This window comes from Mangifera indica, chromosome 3, assembly GCF_011075055.1.
Source record: "Mangifera indica cultivar Alphonso chromosome 3, CATAS_Mindica_2.1, whole genome shotgun sequence".
In the NCBI taxonomy this organism is placed as follows: Eukaryota; Viridiplantae; Streptophyta; class Magnoliopsida; order Sapindales; family Anacardiaceae; genus Mangifera; species Mangifera indica.
Window position 1 is genome coordinate 17443739 of NC_058139.1, and position 16043 is coordinate 17459781.

Sequence of the window (16043 nt, forward strand, 5' to 3'; positions counted from 1 at the left end):
AATCCGAACATTCCATGACTTGAGTTAGGTTTGAATTAAAAGTTGATCCAATCCATCTAGCTCGAATTCAATCCAAAATCAAACTAAACAAATTTAAACCAAACTGTACTGAGCCAATTGCCATGACCGAGTCCAAAAAGATAATCTCTATAGTGAATATTTGTATCACTAGGTCTTTGTTGGTGCGACTGTAGGTTGTAAAGTAAAGTAATGATCCTGTTGGATATCTCAAAAATAAGCTTTTCAATCTAGGAGACAGTGAAAGAAATGAACCCATTTGTGGGAAATGAGTAACTAGATTTTGTGACTAGTAACTTTGACTATTGAAAACAGTTGAACCTTAGGTATACATATTATCCTTGATTGTCTTCAACCCTGGTGACTAGCAGACATACCTTCTTTATCACTATTGCATTTACCACAAACATGCATCTAATTGTTTAAAAATGAGAGGAAATTTGTTTAACATGAAAAGGGTGTGGCTAAGCCTCTTACCTCCTCTATTGTCTCCTTTCAGAAGGGCATCATCCTTGTGCCACTACATGTTCATATAGAATACAATATAAGATCAGAGAAACCTGGTATGAAAATTTCAGAGTGGTTTTTCATTTCAGAGAACTATTTATAACATCTATGGTTAAATAGTCTAGTTCAATTTCAAGATATGTTGCTATGGGACTCAACGTTTAGTGTACAAATTAAACAATGTTTATCATGGCTTTTGAGTTTTACAACTCGAAAGATGTCTTGATAGCTCAAGGAATTCACAACAATCTTAGAAACATGAGATGCACATCTAAACTCAACATCTTTATTGTGTTTTACCAATGTGAAATTTCACCAAGGTATTAGACTATTATAGTAAAACACATTAATTACGATAAGTCTCCAAGAAAATCATTACTACCATATAGTGTTTCAAGAAATTCAAATAAAACGCCAAGCAAGATTATTTGTTAAAGGAAAAAACTGAAAACCTTTAAAATATCTTGAAACCCCATAATTTTCATTCTTGTGAATTCTTCAAGAAAAACGGAAAAATCAAAACTAAACCAAAAATTTCATAAGAGAAGCCTAAAAATGTAGAGGGAGATAAAGAAGCATCAATTCTTCTAAATCCAAGGGTAAAGAAACTAATAAACCTTTCGAGCTTATTTTCTTTTCCCTAAAGTTTTCTTGACAACCAAAGATACCAATAAAAGAACCAGGAACAAAAAATAAAAACTTAAGCCTGACACAAGAATGTAAAGTACACATAAAAGAATTTACTTGGGTGTATTGGGCAAAACAGTATATGAAAATAAGATAGGCAGTAGCAGTGTCAAGATTGGTAAAGAAGTTATCAAGTTACTCCTCCTGGTTGATTGATAAAGACATAGTAACCCCTTCTACTATGAGCAGTAGTTCTAATGTCATCTCTACAGCAAAAAAACTCTATGCAACAATGGCACTAGCTTCTTGAAAAGTTAGAGAGGCTTTAGATTTATGTAAGAGAGTTTGTTATGATAGGGGCTGGTCTTATATGGTGGTGACAGTTATCTTTGGGGCTAAGAGTTTATTAAAGAGCACAAGAGTTATCGATGGAAGGTAGTTTAAAAGAATGATGAGGTTGCAGGTGTTTCTTAGAAAGCTTATGCACCCAATTCATTACCGTTCTATTTCTCTATTTTAAATGTAAGATTTTATTTGCATAATCAATCATACAATCATTCAATCCTAATTCCACAAGATATAGGCATAGATTATAAAACATTAAATTGAAAACTTTAGAATTATAAAATGTCATGCAATTTGAAATTTTGAATTTGTCACATTGTTGAGATTACCTGCATCGAAGTGGTTAGTCTACTACTTTTGAGACTATACTAAATGGGTTTCAGAGAGGGTACCTAGCCAAAAGTCCAATAACCTTAAAGTCTCACACTAATTTGTCAACCCATATCATAACGTAAGTTTATTATGCTTATTTTTATTAATCACTTAAACATGGTAATAAGCATGGCTAGGACCATGGCACGATCCAAAGTCTCAGTCCATGTCTTCATGAACCCTTAACAAGTTGATAGGCTAATTTTTTTTTCATTATTTATAATTTTTTATTATTTTTAACGGATTGATTTATAGGTTTTATCCTAAAGCTCTTGGTACAACTTACAATTTTGCAAGTCATGTCATACATGTTGTGTCAGAAGAAAAGGTGTGGATAGTCAACAACAGTATTTTCTCTAATAAACTATAAAAAATTCTCTATTATTTTTTCTTAGATTGTTTCTTTAGGATACTGGGAAATAATGAGAAATGTTGTCAAGATTTACTTGGTGAGAAGCTTATGATCGGAGGCAGTCAATGATGAATGAACACGTGAAGGAGTAATACCCTAGCCAAATGTAAAAGGCAATTAGGTCATTTCTCTATTATTTGATACTACATTTTATTACTCAAATTTTGCTTTTAAATTGTGTTCATGTGCCCGTATTCAGAGATTGTGTATGCCTATCCAATTTTTTATATATATGTATGTATAAGGTGTGTGAACAAGGAAATGTGTAAGATAAGGATTTGTAATGGATGGTTAGAGATGTTAGGACCCTTGAGTTTCTTTGATCACCAAAAGTCGATAGCGGAATGGGGTGGTTGACGGCAGACGAACCTACATATGAGAATTGCACGGCTATGCCATGGTTAGGTTACCACTTGTCGTAGCTAAGAGCTAGGCTGGTAGCCTAAGCATGCTTGGGGTTCATCGAGGTGTTGGAGTCAATAAGCAGCTCACATGGCAGCCACGTAGTGTGCACACCAAGTGTGTATTACGCAAGCCAGACATGTTCCATGAACGTCGAATGTGTGAAAGCTCAAAACTGATGTGTCATTGTGTACTTGCGAGAGATGAAATTCACGTGAAAAAATTTATATTAGGTACTGTAGCATGCAAGCCATGCATGCTTTGGGCTAGTGTGCTATGTGTGCACCCCCACATGTTATGGTGCACTTGGAGCTATTAAAATACGCTCCAACAAACCATAATGCATCCATGCCAAGCTTTTCACATTCTAGTTGAATCTTAGGAAGCTAATGTTAGCACTATTCATAAATGTGAGGACAGATTTAGTGGCCATAAGAGTTCGTAAAGGACCAAGCTAAAAAATGTAGTCTTAATTATGAGCATAAGTAATTATGAGTCACATTGGGAGCTAGTTGATGAGACATCTTGATCTTGAGATTATGTGAGCCAATTGATGAGATGTCTCGATTTCGAATAAAAGGACATGGGAATTAATCTAATACGTGATGATGATATAAGCGACAGCTGAGACAAATGTAAATTTGATAAATATAGATGTAAGAGGTATCTAAGATTGATGCCCCATCTAATACGAAGGCATAGAAGACATCTAAGTCTGGTATCCGGCCAAGTGCTTCAGGGACGAGTGGGGGCGGTAAGACTCTGTCAAGAATATTTGTGGGGAAAATCATATTTACTACAAATGTCTACTAAGTATTACGAATCACATTTTATTTTTAGGTTTTGCAGGTAAGGAAAACAGTGATACAGACAGGAAGGCAATTGGATTAGCGCACTAAGTTCTGTATTCGGTTATCATTATTTTCTTTTATAAATTTATGGTTGCAATCAATGTTTTTATAGGGTTAATACATAATAGATTAATATTATTATTGTAACAATTGAATTTAATTTCAGAACATTTTTTGGGCACATATATTAATTTTCAAATAAAGGTATAAAGTTTATTTTTCATTAAATTGTTGCTTTAATTTTGTTTTTTGTATATATGCACAAGTAACATGTCACATCAAGATAATTATCACTAGGGGTATGCTTCTTAAATAAGGTGTTACAAGAAATTTCTAATTTGACATAATTTTATAGGCCGTTATTTGTAAGAGGGAACAACCTTGTAACTTGTAAGGGAAATTGGTTAAAAAGGCCATATTAAGAAGCCCAACTAATCCATTGGGCATTTGATGGCAGGCTTCAAACTAACCCATTCGCTGAATCTAATATTTTGAGTTTGGTAACTAACAAGAAAATTAAGTTAATCTTTAGAGATAGAATATTAGTCTTTATTATTGATATTTGTATTAATAATAAGCATTAATTTATGTATTAAAAAATGTTATATCACTATATAAAATAATTGTTATTATTATTATTATTAGTACACATAATTTATTAATTAATTATATGTTTAGAATTAAAAGTGTAATATTGTAACACATCATTCATATGTACCGTTCTCTAGAGGGAGATGTCAATAAATAGGCTATTTTAGTATGCATAAATTTTTAAAACATAAATAAATGATATAGAACTTTGAATAAAACATTAATCATAAATCAAGTAAAAATTACAAAAATATCCTTCTGAAAACATAATAGTTAGAAGTGTGCAAAAGATGTTCGCAACACAAAAACATTAGCAACATCAACATGGTGTGTGTAGCCAAAGCATAAAGATAACTGAAATGCATAAATTGATAAAATCTTGAATAGACAAAAATGCCCTTAATTGCTCTATGTCGGTTGACCACTATTTACCCATAACCATCACAATCACTTATACCTACACACATGAAAGTAGGAGAGTGAGTGATAACACTCAATAAGTTAGAGACTTTATTACAAACTTTTACTTCTTTCCTAAATTGCCCTTGCCTTGACCCATATTAACTTTGTCATCTAGAGTTTATCTCTATACTCTCATTAGGATGATATTGGGTCTTACATCTTATAACTATACTCATACTACTCTCAAGAAATTTTAGGCTATGCCTCATAATTCTCAGATTAAACTAAGAGCCTCTCGATCACTAAAGAACCACTCCCTAAATTCTTAACTTGTGTGCCATATCATCTCTAGGGTTAAATTTGTCTCACTCGTTCACTAAGAAACCACTCCCCTAAACTTCTATCTGATGTGACATATTATCTATTAGTAAAAGCATCGTCATCTTGAAGTTATGTCTTATAGTTGTATACTAGGTCGATTGAACTAGATCGAATACATGGATTTGACACATTAGCCATGTGAACACTCGTTAATCCACTACACCTGAACATATTTCATCTGGGCTCTACTGCAAACAAGTACCTTACTATAAGTACAATGTTTTACTATAGGTAGTGTAGGAAAAATGTACACATAGTGCCCTTTTGTAATGATCTTAACACGTCTAACATGCATGTATCTCGAGCCTCATGTCATCTCTAGCTCAACGTAGCTTTCACCTTAACCATATCTCACGCCCCTCTAAAGTCTTATCTCTTGGGCACATTGGGTACTACTATATACTCAGGAATTCTATACTACCTCTCAGAACAACCCATAAACCTTTAGTCTAGTTTCCTTTATCTTTCTTTATTATGCTTTTTATACACGGATGTGTCATCTAGGATACATGGGTATGTATCTTCCTTGTACATTAGACAAGGGCATGTAGCTTTACTATGCCATATACATGGGCATGTTAACCTAGTAAATTATACATGACCTTTTTTCCTCATAACCTCTCCTCGTGTAAACCAAATCACTTATACACAAGGGGGTGTATGTCTCCTAACACGAGCATGTATTCTTTTTTCTATAATTAGCATAATTTTCAAACATAACTCATTTTGATCGCTTTACTTCTCAAGGGTATTTTAGTTATTTCACCCCACACATGGTCTTGAAAAAGTTATACACAAGTGAACCTACTGCCCTAGTTGACTGCTTAATGATCAACTGTGTCCAACAGTTGTCGGATCATTACAAATCAACCATACAACTTATACATTCATGAGCAATCACAAATCATACCCTTACTCATGTTACTCAATATCGCATCCATAGCTAATTTATCAAACAACACGCCACTCCTCTCCAACATATGTATATATTCATTCTCATCACAAGTCCATCAATGATATGCAAGATCCTTATCAAAGTCATGAGAATAGCACTGCATTATTAAAAGGATTTCAATTGTAATGATAAATTTTTTTTTTTTTAAATCAACATGTCCAAAAACCCTAAATTGAAATTATCCAAAATAATATATATATATATATATATATATATATATATATATATATATATATATTTTTTTTTTCACAATAACTACTTAATTTGGAAAAAGAAATCACAAATTCGAAAACTACATGTTGAAAAACCTTATAATAGAAAAAATATCAATTTGCCCCTTTAATGGTAAATATCATAAAACCCCTAAGTGAAAAATATCAAACAAAACCCTTTAATGGCAAATAACAGAAATACCCCTAATGAAAATCATCAACTAACTGCTAACCCTAAACTCACAATTTCAAGAGGTGGGAACTATTTCAAAACCCACATTTCCCTCTTCTCCATGATCCCACAATCCTCTCAAGTTCTAAAAAGTGGCTTTTTGCCCCCTACTAATGATCCCATGAGTCCAACAAGTTTCAAAATTGACTCTTTGCTCTTTACCTCGTGAGAGCCTACGAGGCTAACACTATTGACCCCAAAGAAGGATGGAAGTTAGAGAATGTGTGTGGATAGTCATATCATCAACAAAATAACTGTAAGTTATAGATTTCTTATTCCTAGACTTGATCACTTGCTGGATCAAATGCATTGTGCCAAGGTATTTTTAAAGGTAGATTTGAAGAGTAGGTATCACCAAATTAGAGTTCGACCAGGAGATAAATAGAAAACTGTATTCAAAACAAATGATGGTTTGTATGAATAGTTAGTCATGCCATTTCGACTCTCAAGTGCACCAAGTACATTTATGAGGTTGATGAATCAGGTATTAAAACCCTTCCTATCTAACTTTGTTATGGTTTACTTTGATGACATTTTAATTTATAGTAAGAATGACGAACAACACTTAAATCACCTCAAACAAGTGTTCCTGGTTTTGAAGGAAAATAAATTATATGTGAATATAAAGACGTGTGTGTTTTTAACAAGAAATTTATTGTTCTTAGGCTTCATAATTAGTGTTGAGGGAATACATGTAGATAAGGACAAGTATAAACAATTAGAGAATGAAAGACCAAAAACCATAAGTGAAGTGAGTAGTTTTCATGAGTTAGCTTCATTGTTTGAAGAAAGGAAAATTTCAATGGGAAGAAGATATAGATCGAAGCTTTGAATTGATTATGGAAAAGTTAATAACAACTCTTATTTTATCGTTGCCTAATTTTAATAAAGTGTTTGAGCTAGAGTGTGATGCTAGTGGAATTAGGATTAGTAGAGTACTTTCACAAGAGAGGAGACTAATTACTTTTTTTAGTTAGACGTTAAGTGAAGCTAGATAGAAGTGGTCCACTTACCAATAAGAATTATATGCATTATTTAGATGTTTGAAGACATGAGAGATTTATTTGTTACCAAGAGAGTTTATCATCTATTCAGATCACCAAACCTTTCAACACTTTAAGGCCTAAAAGAATATAGATCGAATGTTAGTACAATAGGGTTCGTACCTTTAGAGATTTAATTATATGATTATTCATAAATTTAGAGTAACTAATAGAGTGGCAGATGCATTGAGTAGAAGAGTAGCATTGTTAGTTACAATTGCCCTTGAAATTACTAAATTTGAGCAACTCAAAGAGCTATATGAGAAAGATGAAGATTTCGATCAGGTATGGAATAATTATTTACATAATCTTCCTATGGAGGATTTCCTTATTCAAGATAGGTATTTGTCTAAAGGAAGTCAATTATGTATTCCAAAGAGCTTATTAAGAGATAAGCTAATTAGAGAGTTGCACTCAAGTGACTCAAGTGGATATATGGATAGAGATAAAACTATAGTTGGATTGGAAGAGAGGTATTATTGACCTCAATTAAAGTGAGATTTAAGGAAGTTTGCCCAAAGGTGTCCTATTTGCCAAATTAGTAAGGGACAACAGTAAAACATGGGATTATACATGCCCTTAACCAACCCTAATGCACCTTGGGATGATATTTCCATGGATTTTGTGTTGGAGTTGCAAAGAACTCAAAGAGGATATGACTTAGTGTTTATTGTGGTAGATAGATTCTCCAAGATGTCTTTCTTTATTTATTGTAAGAAAACAACTTATGCTCATCATGTGGCCAAGTTATTTTTCAAGGAGGTTGTTCATTTACATAAGGCTCCATTATCAATTGTTTTGGATAGAGATAATACATTTTAGCTTTTTTTGTGGAACACATTTGGGACTAAATTGAAATTTAGTAATATCGCACATCCACAAACTGATGGACAAACAAAGATAGTTAAACATTCTTTGGGAAATTTAATTTGATGCATTTGTGGTATGAAGAAAAGCCAATGGGAATTTGCCGTAACACAAGCTGAATTCGCTTACAACAATAAAATCATTGCCTATAGGTAGGGGAACCGGTCAATGAGCTTTTACATTGGCTAACAATTATGTATTCATGTTTAAGGTGGTGCAACAAGTTTTAAAGGAAAGTAATTTGACTTATAAAATCACCATTGATAAACATAGGAGGAGACAAGTGTTTAACATGGGAGAGGAAGTTATGGTGTTTTTTAAAAAGAATAGACTTTTAACCAGTATGCACGGTAAATCAAACAAAAAAAGGTATAACCTTACAAAATTTTGAAGAAGATTAATGATAATGCTTATGTGGTGGACTTACCTGACAACATGAGGATTTCTAACACCTTTAATGTGTTTGATTTGACAAAATTCTACCATAAAGTTGACTTATACAATGCTTATATGGTGGCCTCTCCCTATGTGTTAATCTTCTAAACACAAAAGCATATGTTGTTATCTAACACAGAGGTATAGATCTTTTGATAATTATTTCCTTTCTTTATTTATTTTCTTCTCAACTGCTCCACTTCTTAAGGGTATTCAAGTCATTTCATCGCACACAAAATCGTGCTAAAACTACACATAAGAAGTTTACGTGTCCTAGTTGACCGCTAACTGGTTAACAACACCCAATGCTCATTAGAAAGTTAAGAAAGTTTAGCCTAAATTTTGGTTATTGCACACACGAGCATGTGTCCCATACCACACGGTTATGTGATGAACCTAGGAATCAGACTTTGCTGGCACCTTGATCTTCTTCTTGAGCATCTTACCTATGCCCTTATGGATATAGCATAAAACTAAACTTATACCAATACCATGCCTTAATAACAAGTATCAATTCCATGACTCAATAATCAATAAAATGCAATCTCATCTAATCTCATCCATAAACTTATGGATAAAAGCATAGTTAGGGTTTGTCCATCTTACTTTTCCATATTATTCTAAAGCATAAGAGTCACTATGCAATCAATCATTCACTAAAGCAAAATCGCGTGCGCGCCTATATGTTTTTGTATGTGTGTGTGTATATGTATGTACACACACACACACGAATATGTCTCATGATCTCCCTTCAATTTCATTAAACATAAACCGAAACTAACCAAAGAACTATTATCATTATCATGTTTCTATGTTCACAGTAGATCTGCACATAAAATATTGATTAACATACATATATTCAGCTTAATTAAATTTATGGTAGAAATCATCATCCATAAACTCACAAATGGCGGCAATATCTCAATCAATAAGTATAGGACAATAAGCCTTACTTACCTATTATCTATAGAAAGTCAAGCACATAGGTAGGTTATCTTCTCTCTAGTTTCCTCTTCTCCATATTGCTAGAATTCAATCACTAAGGCTATCACACAAACACCGAATGATCAAACTCTTGTCCTCTTTCTTTTTTCTGAAATGTTTCATGCACTTAAGGATTAGAATAATAATCCCTAAAATGTAACAACAGGCCTTTTATAGAAACTTAAACGCGTAAACACACACAGAGGCATGTACCACCCATACACAGTCATGTGTCATGAAATTTGAATTTCACATGGAATATATCATATCTGGTTGATGTGGCATGACACACAAGCATGAACTCTCCATACATGATTGTGTGTCATTGAAAACTCACACATTGACTTTCAAATCGCACTAACTCATGTATACATTATATAAACTCATAAATAAAGACTATTTTACCCTTAAGTGTACTTATGGGTGTTACAATTTATCCCTCTTATTGGAATTTTGACCTTTGAATTCACTAAAAATAGCTCAAGATGTTGTTTTATCTCTCAAGTAGCCTTTTCAATCTTATAATTCCTTCAAAGTACCTTGACCAAGGGAATCTACTAGTTTCTTAACTATTTGGTCCTTTTATCTAGGATTTTAATCAATCTCTCATCATAACTTCTATCATCTAATAATTGAATCTCTTTGGTCTTTAACACATTGGAAGGATCCCTAATATACTTGTGTAATGATGAGACATGGAACACATCATGAATACAGTTCATGCTCTTCGATAATGCAAGCCTATAAGTTATACCTAGAAGCTAACTCACCCTTTCTCTCGAACCTTATCATATGTTTAAATAGGGTTACTTTGATGAAAACTCTATCAACTACATTGAACTTTAGATCTCAACATCTCTAATTGGTATAACTTTTTGTTGATCCTAGGTCTGTTTCATTCTCTGTCTGATTAGTTGAACATCTTTAATCATTTTTTGAGTCAATTCTGGTCCAAGAGACTGAACAAAGACATTTTTCTCACCCAACTCATCCCAGTGTAAAGTAGAACGACACCTCCTATCATAAAATACTTTATAGGGTGTTATCTGCATCATCGCTTAATAAATATTATTATAGGTAAACTCTACTAAAGGGAACATCTCAACCCAACACACCATATTCTCCAAGCAACAAGTTCTTAACATATCATTTAACACCCAATTAGTTCTCTCAATCTGACCATTAATCTATTCATAATAAGCCATACTAAATGCCAAACTAGTGCACAGTGATTTATGGTTACATATTTTCTCTCAGATTAGGTATGATATGTTGAAATTCTAAGAAGCAAAGTATTGATGCTTAATCTATAACAAAAGTTGAATACATAGTTATTGCTTCAACTATAAATCAAACCATTTGGCGAAAAAACTTTTAGATGATTTGCATGAAAAACAAGTAGAAACTACACCTATTCATTATGATAACAAAGTTGTAATAGCCATAACAAAAAAGGTTAATCCATTATAGCTCAAATGAGCAATTAGCTGACATTTTGACTAAGGTAGTAAACACCAAAAGGTTTGTTCATATGAGAAATAAGTTAGGAATGGTAAATAAGTTTGTCAAGGAGGAGTGATGAAGCTATAAAGTAGTGAAGTTGGCTACTAAAAAATTTTGAATTTTCGAAGATGGTTCTAGTGCAGAAACTTAAAGTTGGTGTGAATTATTTTTTCAACCTTAAAATGATGAAAACTTACTTAACCATCTTGTAATGCTTTTGGTTAGATTACAACCAAACCAAATAGTAGTAGTTGTGCTTGTTGTAGTTTGATAATTAAGGTTTGGTTAGCTTGTCATCAATGGTATGGGTAAGCTTAATTTAAGTTGTTATTGTATATGGATTTAGTGAAACTAATGTAAACATAAATGTATGGAAAAGAATAGAAAATGTTAACTATTTTACAACAACAAAAATCTTCCATTCCGGTTCTCCGATTTCACTCCTATGTTTTTGTATTTTTTTGGCACTTTCTTTGTATACAAATCTCCATTAAAAATCAACCGTTTACCTATGCCTAAGGCCGAGAGTTCAACATTGTTGTACTGCTTTATATGACTCTATAAGATAGATTGATAACATCAAACAAAACACCATCAAGAAAATCATAAAATCTTCAAATTTTCATGTCAATAAGCTAATAAGGAAACATGAGGAAACTAAAAATTCTTGACTTAAGGAAAAAATAAAACAAGAAAATATGTGGATACCTTGGCAAGAATTAAGTAGAAAATGAAGGGTTTCTTTGTGTTGGAGACTTGAATGCAAGTGTTGATCTCCTTCTTCTTGTTGTTCTTCTTCATCATCTAAGCTGAAGAGTTGTTAATAATAACAACAACGGTGACAGCATGTAACACCCCAAAACTAATAAAAACATACAATAAAATTTAGAAATTTTTAACCAAATAAAGTGCTAAGCACACAGTTTTTTTTATAGTTTTTTTAATTGTTTTGAATTTAAATATTTTTTATATATATAAATTAATATGTCTAGTTCTATTCTAGAAATTTTTGTGAGTTTACCTATTCAATATAATTTATTAAAATTGTTATAGGATTGAGTATTAAACCCAAAATTTATTTGGCAAAGTTTGGGACCGATAGAAAAATTTAGCTTTTAAAGCTTTCTGAAATATTTTTGAATTAATTTTTTTTATAAAAAAATTAGCATGTCTAGTTTAATCTTGGAAATTTTCACAATTTTATACATTATATGCTATTTATTAAAATTGTTATAATATTGTGTGTCCAATCTGAAAGATGGCAACTTAGTGATCTGTGAAAGAAATTCATTTTACATGGCTTCTTAATTTATTTTCAGGTTGGTTTTTTTATTTAAACCATAAATATGTTAAGTTTAATTCTACAAAATTTCGTAAATGTTTGAGTTATACTGAATTTCATAAAATTACTGGAAGCTAGAACTATCAAACCTGAAAACTGTTGACAATCTTCATAAGCTGTGGAAAGAGTTAATTTTTGTGAAGTTTTTATATATTTTTTTAAGCTGAATATTTTTTTAGTAAACTACCTATGTGTCTTCTTTGTCCTTGCAAAGTTTTTTAATATTTAAATTTGTATAAAAATTTATAAAATTCATGGAACAAAAGTTGTACAGTATAGGCATGCGTTAGTTTGGTATAAAGTTGTTCGTTTGGATACTTTTAGAATTTGAGATATTAGTTTTGAATTAAGGCTTTTCAGTGGAATCTAAGAAGAATTGTAAGATTTTGTTGATTCAATTGAATTCATTGATTGTGGCTAGGAATCCAAGAAAATTTTGCGTGGTTGTTTGAAATGTATAAGAGTTTGTGTTGATCTTTGCTCTTATTTGAGATAAGTAGAAATTATTTATTTTGTATTTGCATACATGTTTGATTTTTGACCCTACATGTTTGGATATGACAGTCAAATATGAAAATTTTGGTTTCTATAAATTATAAAATATTTTCATGCAGGTTTTCTATTAAACCAAAACATTTATACAAGTATTTTTGTAACTTATATAAATATTCCATTTTGTTTATATATAAATGTTTTCATAAATTATATAAATATTTTGTTTTGTGTATATATAAACATTTTTGTGAGCTATATGAATAGTTTGTTTTGTTATGTAATACCCTTAGGCAAATCCTACAATAGTAAAGTAGGAGAGAAATGTTGGGTTTATCTGTACTTTGTTTATGTATCCCACATCTGTTAGAGATAAGAGAATTTGACTAGTTAAATAGTCTGTGAGCTCTTTGAACTGTCAAAATGTGTTTTGGGTTGCAAAGCTCAGAAGCAAAACCATGATGGGCTATGTGTCCAGAGTAGACAATATCTTGACAGTGGGTCGAGTTATTAAATTAGAAATGTTAAAAATGGTATCAGAGCGGCTCTGCATGTCTTCTTGAATGATGATGGGCTAAATTTCAATGTGGATGTTGAGTCTCGTAAGGGGGTGTATATAGTACCCTTAAGCAAATCCCACATCGACAAAGTATAAGAGAGAAGTACTATGTCTATGCATTCCACATCGGTTAGAGATGAGAGAATTTGACTAGTTAAATAGCTTATGAGCTCCTTAAATTGTCAATATGTGTTTTGACTTGCAAAGCCTAGAAGCAAAATTATGATAGACTGTATGTCCAAAGTAGATAATATTTTGACTGTGGATTGGACTATTGAACTAGGGATGTTAAACTATGATGGACTCTGTCTACAGAGTAGATAATTACCATGATAGACAATATCTTGACAGTGAGTCGGCTGTTGAACCAAGGATATTAAACCATGATAGATTATATATCTAGAGTGGGCAATATCTTAACAATGGGCACAGGAGCTGCTTCTTTCTTCTTAATGTCGTTGTTCTTATTCTTGACTTCCTCTTTCAAGAGCTCAACATTCTCTAAAACAACCTTAGTGCTTGCCTCCTTTGTTAAGAAATCTCTTCTTTTCCTCTGCTTCTTTCTTTCTTGATGAGCAGCTTCTGGTTGGAGGCACCTTTATATACCGGTGATTGGGCCAATACTGAACGAACACATGGAGGTTCCCATTGGATTAACTTTGTAGGCCATTATTTAAAGCGGAAGCAGCCATGCCAGTAACAAGTTGTAATTGCAAGTAGTGCCAGTGGAACGATCATCATGAAATAGTTATTTTAATTAATTTAATTAGGGCTGAGTTTGTTCCGTTCTAGCTATTATTGTTTATGAACAGATAAAATCTACTTTTAAAAAGTATTCTACATAAACAGATCAGTGGTCATAACAAGTTGAATTTGACGCATCCCCCAATGGGTCATGTTGTAGACCGCCTAACTGCTTTGACATGTCTAATTATCTAACATATACTCTCGTAATAGTTCATTGCTATTGAAATATTGTTTTTCCCACATGCTTTAGATCAATGATTAAAGAGTATGGAAGTTGACAAAACACAACTTTTTTCCGTTTTCATTAAAGGCTGTTTGGGTTCTCTTGTAGATGAGCATGAGGTTTTTGTGAGCTTTCCTAAGATGCAAATCATTTAGTATTAGAACTACGATCACGTCTTCTAGTTAAAATGGTAAAGTTAGCACTGTAATATTCGACCAAGGCTAGCTCTAGCACCGAGCTAGGGCACAATAAGCTTGGGTGGGCCGAGCATAGTTCTCCCAACATTCTTATGTGTATGTAAAAAGTCATGTTTTTCTATTCATATTACTCATAAAATGAAGCAATATTGTATATGCCCACCATGTGCAATATCACTGTAAGTTTTAACCAAACAGATTTCCTAAAATTAAAAAGATAATAAAGGAAAAATGAATGACAGAGATGCGCAAACACCAGTATGTATCTCCCACAAACTGCATTTGCACTCCATTTCTATGACATCTTGGGGAGATTAGGAGCAACGCTAAGTAGAAATGGCATACTATGATTGTTTCCTAGCTTAAAGCTTAAACGAATTCTGGAAAAATAATCTCTATAGTGAATGCCATATAACCAGGCCTTTGTTAGTGCGACAGGCTGTAAGTTGGAGCAATGATCCTGTTGGCTTTCTCAAACATTGGCTTTTCAATCTGGGAGACAGTGAAAGAAAGGACCATTGGTAGGAAATGAGTAACTAGAATTGGTGACAAGTAAATCTAACTAATGAAAGCAGTTGAACCTTAGGTTTCTGAATGAATTGGCTTTGATTGTCCTCTAGCTTGGAGACTATCAAACATATCTTCTTTATCCCTGTTGCATTTACCCAAAACATGTATATGGTTGTTTAAAATGAGAGGAAATTTGTTTAACAGGAAAATGGTGTGGCCTGACCTATTACCTCCATTATCTCCTTTAAGAAGGTCATCATCACTGTACCACTGCAATACAATATAAGGTCAAAGAAACCTGTTAAGAAAATTTCAAAGTGGTTTAGCCTATTATCAAAATATGTTGTCAAAACGTATCTTAATAATTTAATGAGCTCATACTGTATTTAAGCAATCATATTTTAACATTCTAAGGGATATGGGATATACATCTAAATCCAACATCTGTTTTGCTTTGCCTAAGAGAGTGCCACATTGTCAGAGTAAAGCACATGAATTGCAGTAAGTCTCTAGGAAAATCACTACTATCATTCAATGTTTCAAGAAATTCAAACAATACGCCAAGCAAGATTATTTGATTAAAAAAAAAAACCTGAAAACCTTAAAAATTTCTTGAAACCCCATCATGTTCATTCCTGTGAATTCTTTAAGAAAACGGGAAAATTCACAACTGAACCAAGAATTTCAGAATACAAGCCTGAAAATGTAGAGGCAGATAAGAAAACTTCATTTCTTCTAAATCCAAGGATAAAGATTCTAATAAGCCTTTAGAGCTTATTTTCTTTTCCCTACAGTTTTCTCGTTAGCCAAACACACCAAGCCAAGAACCAAAAA

At 32.5% G+C, this 16043-nt stretch overlaps 1 protein-coding gene across 2 annotated transcripts in view; it reads left to right on the top strand.

Annotated features, from left to right (window-relative positions):
• The window catches only part of LOC123210122 (protein WVD2-like 3), a 64668-nt gene that overhangs the window by 48222 nt on the left and 403 nt on the right, over positions 1-16043 (top strand). Inside the window, exon 6 of one of the 2 annotated variants that reach the window (XM_044628338.1) lies at positions 3524-3657. The exons of the other annotated variant lie outside the window; for it this stretch is intronic. The gene's annotated coding sequence lies outside the window, so the exon portion shown is untranslated. Of the gene's footprint in view, positions 1-3523; positions 3658-16043 lie in introns of those variants that run through there. 2 annotated transcript variants of the gene reach the window in all.